This window comes from Triticum aestivum, chromosome 1D (genome assembly GCF_018294505.1).
Source record: "Triticum aestivum cultivar Chinese Spring chromosome 1D, IWGSC CS RefSeq v2.1, whole genome shotgun sequence".
In the NCBI taxonomy this organism is placed as follows: Eukaryota; Viridiplantae; Streptophyta; class Magnoliopsida; order Poales; family Poaceae; genus Triticum; species Triticum aestivum.
The window spans coordinates 17155896-17169244 of record NC_057796.1 but is presented as its reverse complement, the minus strand read 5'-3'; the positions used below and the strand labels follow the sequence as shown (position 1 = coordinate 17169244).

The 13349-nt window shown below is 41.5% G+C and overlaps 1 protein-coding gene across 1 annotated transcript in view; it reads right to left on the bottom strand.

The window, feature by feature from the left end:
* The window catches only part of LOC123157121 (uncharacterized), a 123810-nt gene that overhangs the window by 108633 nt on the left and 1828 nt on the right, over positions 1-13349 (bottom strand). The gene's annotated exons all lie outside the window — the stretch shown is intronic.

Genomic DNA, 13349 nt, shown 5'->3' with positions numbered 1-13349 from the left:
ACAAATTTATTCCCACCTCGCTAGTTGAGAGGAGCTCACATCGGTTTAGCAGCCCCGCCGCGGCTACCGTGTCGAGCTCCTCTCTAAGCAGGCCTTTGTGGGCTTATTGCAACTCTTTTGCCCTGTGGGGCCTACTGGACTGTACGGGCCTGCATCCTGGCCCAACTAGAGGTTGGGTTTCTAGTCGTATGCAGGCCGTGGCGGCCCAGTAGCCGGGCTTTTTTAATTAATTAATTTTTCTTTTTTATTCTTTTCTGCTTTATTTATTTTCTTTTATTTCTGAGTTGGTTTTTGCTTTATTTAGAGTTTCTTTGTGCATCTTTTTGCTTTAGGTTAAAAAATATAAAACTTTCTGTTAGTGCTAGTACTTTTTAAATTTGGATAGTTTAAATTTGAATTAGTTGAATTTTGTGTGAATCACTAGTTTGTGAATAACTTTACTTTAAAAATAGATTTTCAGTAATTCTTTTTTCTGATGTTTAATATTAGTGTGTTTTATCATTATATTCAATTTGGTAATACTTAGGTTCTTTAAAAAAATGAAATGCCTTTGTAACAGATGAGTTTTCGTCCGAAACCCTGATACTTCGAAAGAGATTGTCCATTTTGTACACGAAGTGCATCCTTTTTTGCCGTACCCCTCTCAACTTTTTTGCACATGCTATGTGGGTGAAATGATGATACCATGCCAACTTTCAACCTTTTCAGAGTTCATTGGTAGTGCTTTTCAATTTCAGCGTCATTTAGCTCAAAAAAATCAGTAAATGCATGAAAATAGCAAATGAAGTCAGAAAGGGTTGAAAGTTGATGACATGGCTTTGAATGGTGCATAGTGAATGTACAAAAAGTCTGGAGTTGTAATAAGTTAAAAAAATGAAATGCCTTTGTAACAGATGAGTTTTCATCGAAAACCCTGATACTTCGAAAGAGATTGTCCATTTTGAACACGACGTGCATCCAGTTTTTGCCGTAACCCTCTCAACTTTTTTGCACATGCTATGTGGGTGAAATGATGATACCATGCCAACTTTCAACTTTTTCAGAGTTCATTTGTAGTGCTTTTCAATTTCAGAGTCATTTAGCTCCAAAAAACCAGTAAATGCATGAAAAATAGCAAATGAAGTCAGAAAGGGTTGAAAGTTGATGACGTGGCTTTGAATGGTGTACACTGAACGCACAAAAAGTCTGGAGTTGTAATAAGTTAAAAAAATGAAATGCCTTTGTAACAGATGAGTTTTCGTCCGAAACCCTGATACTTCGAAAGAGATTGTCCATTGTGTACACGAAGTGCATCCAGTTTTTGCCATAACCCTCTCAACTTTTTTGCACATGCTATGTGGGTGAAATGGTGATACCATGCCAACTTTCAACCTTCTCAGAGTCCATTTTGTAGTGCTTTTCAATTTCAGGGTCATTTAGCTCCAAAAAAAATCAGTGAATGAGCTAAAAAATAGCAAATGAAGTCAGAAAGGTACACGTTTGTCTGAAGCACAAAAGTACACGTTTCAAATGCCAAAACACATAAGCACCCTAACTATTACAAAGATTCCCTACAGTTTGTCCAAAATGGGACTTTCCAGATATATAAGTCCGGAAACTCACTAGAGAAGAAAGTGATGACAGTGAAGCCGATCACATTCCAGAGTGGGATCTTTGGGTGTGAAACTTTTTCTTCACGTGTGCCCTTTGGACCGTAACCATGGACAATCTTCATCATTTAACTGGATGCTCGGGTCAATATTCACTGTGAAGGGAGCAATTTCATGAAACTTTTCATAATCTTCTGACATGTCTGTCTTGTCATCCACTCCCACGATGTTTCTTTTCCCTGAAAGAACTATGTGGCGCTTTGGCTCATCGCATGATGTATTTGCTTTCTTATCTTTTTCTTTTTCTCGGCTTGGTAGACATTTCCTTAACATAGAAAACCTGCGCCACATCATTCGCTAGGACCAATGGTTCGTCTGCGTACACAAGATTGTTGAGATCCGCTGTTGTCATTCCGTACTGTGGGTCTTCCGTTACCCCGCCTCATGTCATATTGACCCATTTGCACCGAAACAAAGGGACCTTCAAACCACGTTCATAGTCAAGTTCCCATATTTCTTCTATGTAACCATAATATGTGTCCTTTCCCCTCTTGGTTGCTGCATCAAAGCGGACACCACTATTTTGGTTGGTGCTCTTCTTACCTTGGGTGATCGTGTAAAATGTATTCCCATTTATCTCGTACCCTTTGAAAGTCATTATATTTGAAGATGGTAACTGGGACAACAACTACAGGTCATGTTCAACAGCATCGTCATGCATGGCACGTGTCTGCAACCAACCGACGAAAGTCCCCATTTGTTCACGTGTAATCCAGTCGTCAGACTGCTCCGGGTGTTTGGAGCGTAGAATATTCTTGTGTTCCTCCATATACGGAGCCACCAAGGCGGAATTTTGTAGAACTGTGTAGTGTGCTTGAGTGAATAATGCCCGTCCATACATATTATTTGTTCCAGTCCTAGCGTGCCATTTCCAACCAGTCTGCCCTTATGCCGCGATTCAGGAACACCAATCGGCTTAAGGTCAAGAATAAAGTCAATACAAAACTCAATGACCTCCTCATTTTCATGGCCCTTGGAGATGCTTCCTTCTGGCCTATCACGGTTATGAACATATTTCTTTAAGACTCCCATGAACCACTCAAAGGGGAACATATTGTGTAGAAATACAGGACCCAGAATGTTAATCTCTTCGCATAGGTGAACTAGGACATGCATCATGATGTTGAAGAAGGATGGTGGGAACACCAACTCAAAACTGACAAGACATTGCACCAAATCATTCTCTAACCTTGGTATGATTTCTGGATCGATTACCTTATGAGAGATTGCATTGAGGAATGCACATAGCTTCACAATGGCTAATCGAACGTTTCTCGGTAGAAGCCCCCTCAATGCAACCAGAAGCAGTTGCATCATAATCACATGGCAGTCATGAGACTTTAGGTTCTGGAACTTTTTCTTTGCCATATTTATTATTCCCTTTATAGTCGACAAGAAGCCAGACGGGACCTTCATACAGAGCAGGCATTCAAAGAAGATTTCCTTCTCTTCTTTGGTAAGAGCGTAGCTGGCATGACTCTGATGTATGCCGTCTTTTCCGTGCATACGTTGCTGGTCCTCCTGTGCCTCCTGTGTATCTTTTGTCTTCCCATACACGCCCAAGAAGCCAAGCAGGGTCACACAAAGATTCTTCATCACGTGCATCACGTCGATTGCAGAGCGGAACTCTAGGTCTTTCCAATAGGGTAGGTCCCAAAATATACATTTTTTCTTCTACATGGGTGCGCGTCCGTCACCGTCATTCGGAACAGATTGTCCGCCAGGACCCTTTCCAAAGATTACCTTCAAATCCTTGACCATATCATGTACATCATCACCAGTACGGTGGTGAGGCTTCGTCCGATGATCCGCCTCACCTTTGAAATGTTTGCCTTTCTTTCTTACGGGATGCCTGCTCGGATGAAATCAACGATGTCCCAGGTACACATTCTTCTTATAATTATCCAAATATATACTATCGGTATCATCCAAACAGTGCGTACATGCGCGGTATCCCTTGTTGGTCTATCCTGAAAGGTTACTAAGAGCAGGCCAATCATTGATGGTCACAAACCGCAACGCATATAGGTCAAATTCTTCCTGATCGAGCTCATCCCACGCACGCACGTTTTCCAGGCCACAGCTGTAAGAGTTCTTCAACTAATGGCCTTAGGTACACATCAACGTCGTTGCCGGGTTGCTTAGGGCCTTGGATGAGCACAGGCATCATAATGAACTTCCGCTTCATGCACAACCAAGGAGGAAGGTTATACATACATGGAGTCACAAGCACGGTGCTATGATTGCTGCTCTGCTCCCCAAAAGGATTAATGCCATCTGCGCTTAGACCAAACCATACGTTCCTTGCGTCACCTGCAAAGTCCCCCCACTTCCTCTTGATTTTTCTCCACTGCAACCCGTCAGCGGGTACTCTCAACTTCCATCTTTCTTAGGGTCTTCTCTGTGCCATCACATCAACTTGGCATGCTCTTTGTTTTGGAACAAACGTTTCAACCGTAGTATATAGGAGCATACCACATCACCTTGGAAGGAATCTTCTTCCTGGGGCACTCGCCCTCGACATCACCAGGGTCATCACGGCTGATCTTATAGCGCAATGCACCACATACCGGGCACGCGTTCAAATCCTCGTACTCACCACGGTAGAGGATGCAGTCATTAGGGCATGCACATATCTTCTGCACCTCCAATCCTAGAGGGCAGACAGCCTTCTTTGCTTCGTACGTACTCTCGGGCAATTCGTTGTCCTTTGGAAGCATCTTCTTTAACATTATCAACAACTTTCCAAATCCCTTGTCAGATACACCATTCTTTGCCTTCCATTGCAGTAATTCCAGTATGGTGCCTAGATTTTTCTTGTCAGCTTCGCGATTCGGGTACCACAATTTCTTGTGATCCTCTAACATGCGCTGCAATTTCTTCTTCCCCTTTTCACTTGCGCAGTTTCTCTTTGCACCGGCAATGGCCCGACCTAGATCATCAGCGGGCTCATCTGATGCCTCTTCTTCAGCTTCTTCCCGCATTGCCGGCTCAGCTTCTTCCCCCATTGTTGTACCATCGTATTCAGGGAACCCATGGCCAGGATAGCTATCGTCGTCCTCTTCTTCTTCATTGTCTTCCATCATAACCCCTCTTTCTCCGTGCTTGGTCCAAACATTATAGTGGGGCATGAAACCAGACTCAAACAAGTGCCAATGAATGGTTTTTGACTTAGAGTAATTCCGATCATTCTTATAGCCAGCACATGGACAAGATATAAAACCATCCGCCCGCTTGTTTGCCTCAGCTACAAGCAGAAAAGTACGCACGCCATTAACAAACTGGGGAGAGCATCGGTCATCGTACATCCATTGCCGGCTCATCTTCATTACACAACACCGAAAAGACCAAATTAATACAAGTTCATACATAAAGTTCATATATACATAAAATTCATAGATAAAGTTCATACACACTTATTCTCATAAAACAACATACAAACTCTCTAGCTAAGGCATTTAAATGCAACAACAAATGCGATCAAGATCGCAACTAAGGTAACAATTGTCCAACAGCATAATGATAACAAGCCTCACTATCAATGGCATATTTTCTAATCTTTCTAATCTTCAAGCGCATTTTCTCCATCTTGATCTTGTGATCATCGACGACATCGGCAACATGCAACTCCAATTCCATCTTCTCCTCCTCAATTCTTTTCAATTTTTCTTTCAAATACCTGTTTTCATTTTCAACTAAATTTAACCTCTCGACAATAGGGTCGGTTGGAATTTCCGGTTCACATACCTCCTAGATAGAAATATCTATGTCAACTTGATGGGCATAATTTTTCATAAACACGAAATGCAACAAATAGTTATAAAAGAGAATATACCACATCCGAATCATAAACCGAACGAGGGCCGACAGGGACGGATATCAAAACCATGGCACTATGTATAACAAATAACGTATGGGTAAGATAATTATACAAGTAAATATATATCTAAATCACACAAACATGATTTTTTTTATATAAAAAAGATAAGAACAAGAGGCTCACCACAAGGTGGTGCCGGCGACGGGACGGTGCGGGCGATCGATGGTGGTTAGGACGGAGACGGGACCGCACTAAGTAAACCACACCTACATATGCAAACTAAGAGTTAATTTGAGCTCAAATTGCATATAAATCAAATAAACTACCACATATAATTACTCCCAAACTAAAACCCACAAATCACTATACTTATAGATCATGGGAAGAACTAATCTAGCAATGAGAGATGAAAGGACAAACTTGCTAACCTTTGTGATCACTTGGATGGATGGGGGGCCTTCAAATCTTCACAAATTTTGGCAAAAATGGAGTGTGAGCTCGAGAGAAAATGGAAGAAAACAGAGGAGAGGAAAGGGGAAGAACAGAGAGCTCGGGCTCTACGAAGGGTTTATATAGGATGACCTTTAGTCCCGGTTGGTTATACGAACCGGGACTATTGGTGTTGGTGGGGCCGCAGCCTGACACCAGCCTGCCACCACCTCTTTAGTCTCGGTTCGTGGCACGAACCGGTACTAAAGGTTCACCATGAACTGGGACTAATGAGAGCCGCCCGCCTAGCCATTGGAACCGGCACTAATGGTCACAATTACAAACCGGGACTAATGAGCTGAACATTAGGTCCTTTTTCTACTAGTGATACATAACAATTAGCTGCTAGTTAATACACATACATACATGAGAAGTAACTTGGCCGAGCATGGGTTCAGGTTATGCCCATATCTTGGTCTATATTAGATTATTAGGATGTACATGTTCCTCATCAAAGAGAAAAAAACAATATGTGCCTTTTCCATATCTTGGTAACATAGAGAGCTTCATTTATTACCTTGTAGAATCATTTTACATTGGTAACCGCTATGTGATGATAACATATTTTGTTACTTTATTTACATATCTCAATGATTATTTGTCACATCATATTTTTCATCTATGAGCAGCCTTATGGCCATATCTTGGTCTATTTTATTATTAGGATCTACATGTTCCTCATCATAGAGAGAAAAACAATACATATCTTTTCCAATATTACGATTACATGTTCAAGATAAAAGAGAGAAAGTAGGTAGTTATTCAAAACATTTCGATTACACGGGGAAACCCACACATGCCTAGCCACCGAAGTCATTTGCCATGAGTTGCGATTCAGGGCACGCATAGACAACATGGTCCCTACCTCCACATATACTAGCAACTGATAGAGGCAAAGGTGTCCCGTCTTTCGATGAGATGGTGGCTATCGTTTTGGAGGAAGTCGACTTTGATGATCCGACTACGAACGTGCGAGGACGTCGCGCCTTAGCAATCGCTAAACCAACTCCAAGAGGTTATTGACCACGCCGGAGCACGATCAACCTGACCACGAAGGTCTGTTTCCTGCAGGCAAACGAAGAACAAGCAAGAAACTAAGATTGCAATTTGGATATTGTGAATATAAGAGGAAAGCTTTATTGATCAAGGTGGGGTTCTGTGACGCCTTTGTCTGGTCGTTGAACACAAACGAAGTACACGAAGTTGCAGCTATGGCGAACTTTAATCTAAACAAAACCCAAAGTCTAAACGGTGCCCTAAGGGCTGTATATATGGAGGAAGAGGGGGGAATTTCGTGGCCCTTGGGGAAGGGGTCCGAAACCAACCATATCTCTTGTTTCCCCACACACACGGACTCTAAAAACAGCCTATACATATGTATTTCGAAATTACATGGGCCTGGCCCAATAATAAGGTGACGCAGCACCTAGAATAGCTTCTGGACGAAATTTATGAAGTGGCATCTTGTATATTTCGTCCAAGGCGTCATGCACTCATTATGGTGGCTTCAAAGTCCTGAAATCATCACTTGTAACTCCGTTCCCGTTCCCCTTGCGCATGCCATCAACTCCATGCTTGTTCTTGCTCCAATGTTCATCCTTCTCCAAGCTAGGCCCTTCATTTGTAAGCAAAACAAATGTATCCAATTTAGGCAGCATCATATTCTCATGAACATTAGAATCATTACCAAAAAACGAAAGTACCTGGTAATTTAATTGGCGTGCGCGAGCTCTAGTAATTGGTCCAGTATATGTAACAGTAGGGGCTGTGGGTGTAACAATGGTATTGATGTCCTCATCATCCTCCCCTTCTTGAAATGAAGTTGTCCTCGACGGAAGCTCATCTTCCTCACCCAAATAAGGCTTCAAATCTGCAATGTTAAAAGTGGGACCAACCCCAAAATCTACAGGTAGCTCAAGTTTATATGCATTATCATTTATTTTCTCTAACACCTTGAAAGGACCAGCAACACATGGCATTAGCTTTGATTTGCGCAAATTGGCAAATCTATCCTTACGCAAATGTAACCAAACAAGATCTCCAGTGCAAACACAACATGTTTTCTACCCTTATCTCCCGCAAGTTTATATCTAGCATTCATACGCTCAATGTTTTCCTTAGTTAACTCATGCATTATTAAAATCAATTCAGCACGTTGTTTAGCATCAAAATTAACCTTCTCCAAAGATGGAAGAGACAACAAATCAATAGGTGCACGAGGTAGGAAACCATACACAATTTCAAAAGGGCACATCTTAGTAGTAGAATGCAACGAACGATTATAAGCAAATTCAATATGAGGCAAGCATTCTTCCCATATTTTCTTATTATTCTTCAAAACAGCCCTAAGCATAGTAGACAATGTTCTATTGACTACTTCATTTTGTCCATCAGTTTAGGGATGACATGTAGTACTAAAAAGCAGTTTAGTCCCCAACTTAGCCCATAAACATCTCCAAAAGTGGCTAAGAAATTTAGTATCACAATCTGACACGATAGTATTTGGCACACCATGCAAGCGAATAATTTCACGAAAGAAAAAATCAGCAACATTAACAACATCATCGCTTTTATGACATGGTATAAAGTGTGCCATTTTCGAGAATCTATCCACGACAACAAATATGCTATCCCTCCACTTCTTTGTTCGAGGTAAACCTAAAACAAAGTCCATAGATATATCCTCCCAAGGAACACTAGGTACAGGCAAAGCCATATATAAACCATGAGGATTGAGTCGTGACTTAGCTTTTTGACATGTAGTGCAGTGAGCAACAAAACGCTCAACATCCCGTCTCATCTTTGGCCAAAAGAAATGTGTAAAAAGTATATCCTCCGTCATCTTCACGCCAAAGTGTCCCATTAGTCCTCCTCCATGCGCCTCCTGCAACAACAAAAGACGAACGGAGCTAGCTGGAATGCAAAGCTTGTTAGCACGAAACACAAATCCTTCGTTAACGACGAACTTGTTCCATGTTCTACCTTCTTTACAATTCTGCAATACATCTTTAAATTCAGCATCATGCACATATTGATCTTTGATGGTCTCCAAACCAAATATTTTAAAGTCAATTTGTGAAAGCATAGTATAATGATGAGACAATGCATCAACAATAACATTTTCTTTACCCTTCTTGTGTTTAATGACATAAGGGAAAGTCTTAATGAATTCAACCCATTTAGCATGCCTACGGTTCAGTTTTGCTTGACTTTTAATGTGTTTCAAAGATTCATGATCAGAATGTATAACAAATTCTTTGGGCCATAAATAATGTTACCATGTTTCTAAGGTCCGAACAAGAGCATATAATTCTTTATCATAAGTAGAATAGTTCAGACTAGGCCCACTCAATTTTTCAGAAAAGTATGCAACAGGTTTACAATCTTGTAATAACACACCTCCTAATCCAATTCCACTAGCATCACATTCAAGCTCAAAAGTCTTATTAAAATCAGGAAGTTGGAGTAAAGAAGCATGTGTCAACTTATCTTTCAATACCGTGAAGGCTTCTTCCTGCGCGGTACCCAAAAAAAAGGCACATCCTTCTTTGTAAGCTCGTTGAGAGGTGCAGCAATGGTGATAAAATCTCTCACAAAACGCCTATAAAAACCAGCGAGTCCAAGAAAACTCCTCACTTGTGTGACCGTTTTGGGCTGCGGCCAACTCTCAATAGCTTCAATCTTGGCTTTATCAACTTCAATTCCCTGTGGAGTAGCAACATAGCCAAGAGAAGATACTCGGTCGATGCAAAAGGTGCACTTCCCAAGGTTAGCATACAAACGTGCATCACGTAGAGCAATAAAAACAGCACAAAAACAGCACGTAAATGTTCCAAATGTTCTTCCAAAGATTTGCTATAAATCAGTATATCATCAAAATAGACTACCACAAATCGTCCAATGAAAGCACGCAAAACTTCGTTCATTAGTCTCATGAAAGTACTAGGTGCATTAGTTAACCCAAATGGCATGACTAACCACTCATATAAACCAAACTTAGTTTTAAATGCTGTTTTCCATTCATCTCCAATTTCATACGAATTTGATGGTATCCACTACGCAAATCAACTTTGGAGAATAGTGTAGAGCCAATCAATTCATCAAGCATATCATCTAGCCTAGGAATAGGATGACGATAACGAATAGTAATATTATTAATGCCTCTACAATCAACACACATACGCGACGTACCATCCTTTTTATGCACTAGTATAATAGGAACAGCACAAGGACTAAGAGATTCGCATATATAACCTTTGTCGAGTAGCTCCTGTACTTGACGCATAATCTCCTTCGTCTCCTCTGGATTGGTACGGTATGGTGCACGGTTGGGTAGCGATGCACTGGGAACTAAGTCAATTTGATGCTCAATCCCTCGAATAGGTGGTAATCCCGGTGGTACGTCTTGTGGGAAGACGTCAGCGAACTCCTGCAATATGTTAGTGACAGCAGGGGGCAAAGAGGAAGGCACGTTATCGAATGAAAATAATGCCTCTTTGCACACGAAAGCATAGCAAACAGATTTGCTAAAATCTAGCCCTTCAATATCAGATTTGGTGGCAAGTAAACATGCACTTTTCAATTTAATTTCAGAACCAACAGTAGATGGTTTATTATTAGGCTTCATTTGTTGCTCAAATTATTTTGCCACAATCTAATTTTCACTCTTGTTTTTTTCCTGTTTTGCTTTATTAGCTCTATTAATATCATCTTTCAAAATGGAATCAGGAGTCATAGGAAGCAAAGTAATATTTTTATCCTGATGAACAAGAGTATACTGATTGTTTCTACCATGGTGTGCAGAATTTTTTATCAATTTTCCATGATCTACCAAGTAATAAGGAACATGCTTGCATAGGTACCACATCACAATCAACATAATCAGCATATGTAGAGATACTAAAATGCACACGAACAGTACGTGTTACCTTAACCTTGCCGCTGTTGTTGAACCATTGGATGTACTAAGGATGTGGATGTGGTCTTGTGGTGAGAGATAGCTTCTCCACCATCTCCATGCTAGCCAAGTTGTTGCAGCTCCCTCCATCTATGATGACGCGAACAGAACGTTCCTTCACAAGTCCCTTTGTATGGAACAAATTATGCCTCTGATTTTGCTCAGCTTGTGTGACCTGCACACTCAAAACATGTTGAGCAACTAAACATTCATACCTGTCGGCATCTTTAGGAGCCATGTATTGCGTCTCATGATCAGAATCATCTCCACCGTGTTCTTCACGTGTAATAAGAGCCAAAGTCTCCTCATCATAGTCACTAGCGGACTCATACCCACCATCGTCAGTAGCAATCATCACACGCTGAGATTTGCATTCTCTCGCATAATGACCTCTTCCCTTACAACGACGACAAATAATATCACTTGTGTGCCCTGTTGATGCCAAGGAAGAAGAAGAGCTCTGTGCAGGCCCGGTAGGTGTGCTCTTGGCAGATAGTGGTGGTTGTGCCTGCTTTTTTGTATCACGGTTGGAGGTGGCACCTGATGGAGGTGATGGTGCAGTGGAAGTAGAGGATGCACATGATGTCCATGATGAAGGTCAACCTGCAGAAAAGTTAGTTCGCGCCAATGCCTATCGATCCTGCACTTCACGTTCAGCTTTACAAGCAAGATGGAATAAACGAGTGATATTATTATACTCCTTATACTCTAGAATGGTTTGAATCTCTCTATTTAATCCACCCATAAAACGTGCAAGCATAGCTTCATTATCCTCAACAATACCACATCTAATCATGCCAGTTTGTAATTCCTGATAATATTCCTCTACAGAATTTTATCCTTGTCTTAAACGCTGCAATTTTTGAAGTAATTCACGTTGATAATATGGTGGAACCCAACGAGTATGCATAGCAATTTTCAAAGCAGCCCAAGTAGTAGGAATATTATTCGGATATAATCTACGATGTTCAGACCACCACACACAAGCAAAACTAGTGAAAGCACAAAGTGCAGCAGCAACACGTCTCTCCTCGGGATATTCTAAACATGTAAAATGTTGTTCGGTTTCTAACTCCCAAGTAAGATATATATCAGGAACATATCTACCCTCAAATGGTGAAATATCCAATTTCAGTTTAGGAAGATGGTCATGATCTCGTACCTGAGCTGGTAATGCAGCCCTACCATTGCGATTATTTGCATGTGGACGACCGGGTGCTGGTGGTTGCACGTAGTTTTGATTTTGATCAACTTCATCCTCGTAATCTCCCGCATAATCATCCTCCTCCTGATCAGCAGCAGGAGCCACAGAAGTATCAACAGCAGCACGAACAGTTTGGCCAGGCTCAAGAGGGACACGGCTCGCTCGGCGGAGGGCTATTTCGCGACATGGAAGTAGTAGTTGTTATTGTTGTGGCAGAGGTGCAGCAGGTGCAGCCGGTGGTGGTTGTGGAAGACGCGCAAGCACTTCATTAAATTTGTTATCGAGCTTTGTTTTGAACGTCTTCTCAAAGCCAGTTATCCTATCCATGGCCTCTTCAAAATTGTTCAGCACATCTTGCACCTGTTCAGTCATCATTTGCTGAAATTTATCATCCAACTCCTTATTTGTCATGTTCTCCTAGTCAATATCGTCGGCTTGTGATCCTGGCATGGTTAGCAGCAATAAAAACATACAAGACTATGATCCTACAGACTACTAACAAATGGTGGTGGTGGGGCGTCACAAATCCGTCAAGCAAATCTCAAATTCTTACCAGTTCTTACCAAGCAGCAGGCGGTGATCGGCAACCGTTGTAGTCAAAACTCTCAAAGCTTGGATAGAGCGATTACCAGGGAGAGTCAAACGCACGACGTAGATGTATGTGGAGCTGGGAAGGCTTATAATACAGTAGCAAAAAGGGTCAGCAATAATCAATTCAGAGATGCAAAGTTGAATAAACGCTCAACGACGGTACTGTGCTGGTCCTAGGCTAGACCGTGCTAGAGACGCGAGCATAGAACACTAACAAAATCACAGCGCTTCACGTAAACAAGGGAGGAGCATACTCTGAATTTTTTTCTCTTTTTTTTGCACTTTTTTTGCTCCGCAACAATTTTTTTTGAAAAAAGTCTACAAATGGCCTAAAAACTGCCTAGCCAGAATTTTCCAGACTTAGTTTTTTTTTAAACTGGAACTATTTTTTTACTGCGGGTGGCACGGAATTTCGGGAGTCTGACTTGGTCACGACTCGGAGTATGGCGTGATCTGGAAATTGAAAACAAAGCAACAATTACTGGACTCGGACTGGTGGCGGAGATGAATCTGGTGAAAACTCGGACTGGTGGCGGATATATGCAGGGCGGTGGAACATGGACTGGTGGCCAATCTGTGATGGAGGTGGACTCGGATTAGCGTGATGATGGTGGATATGTGGTATATGGCAGCGGCGAT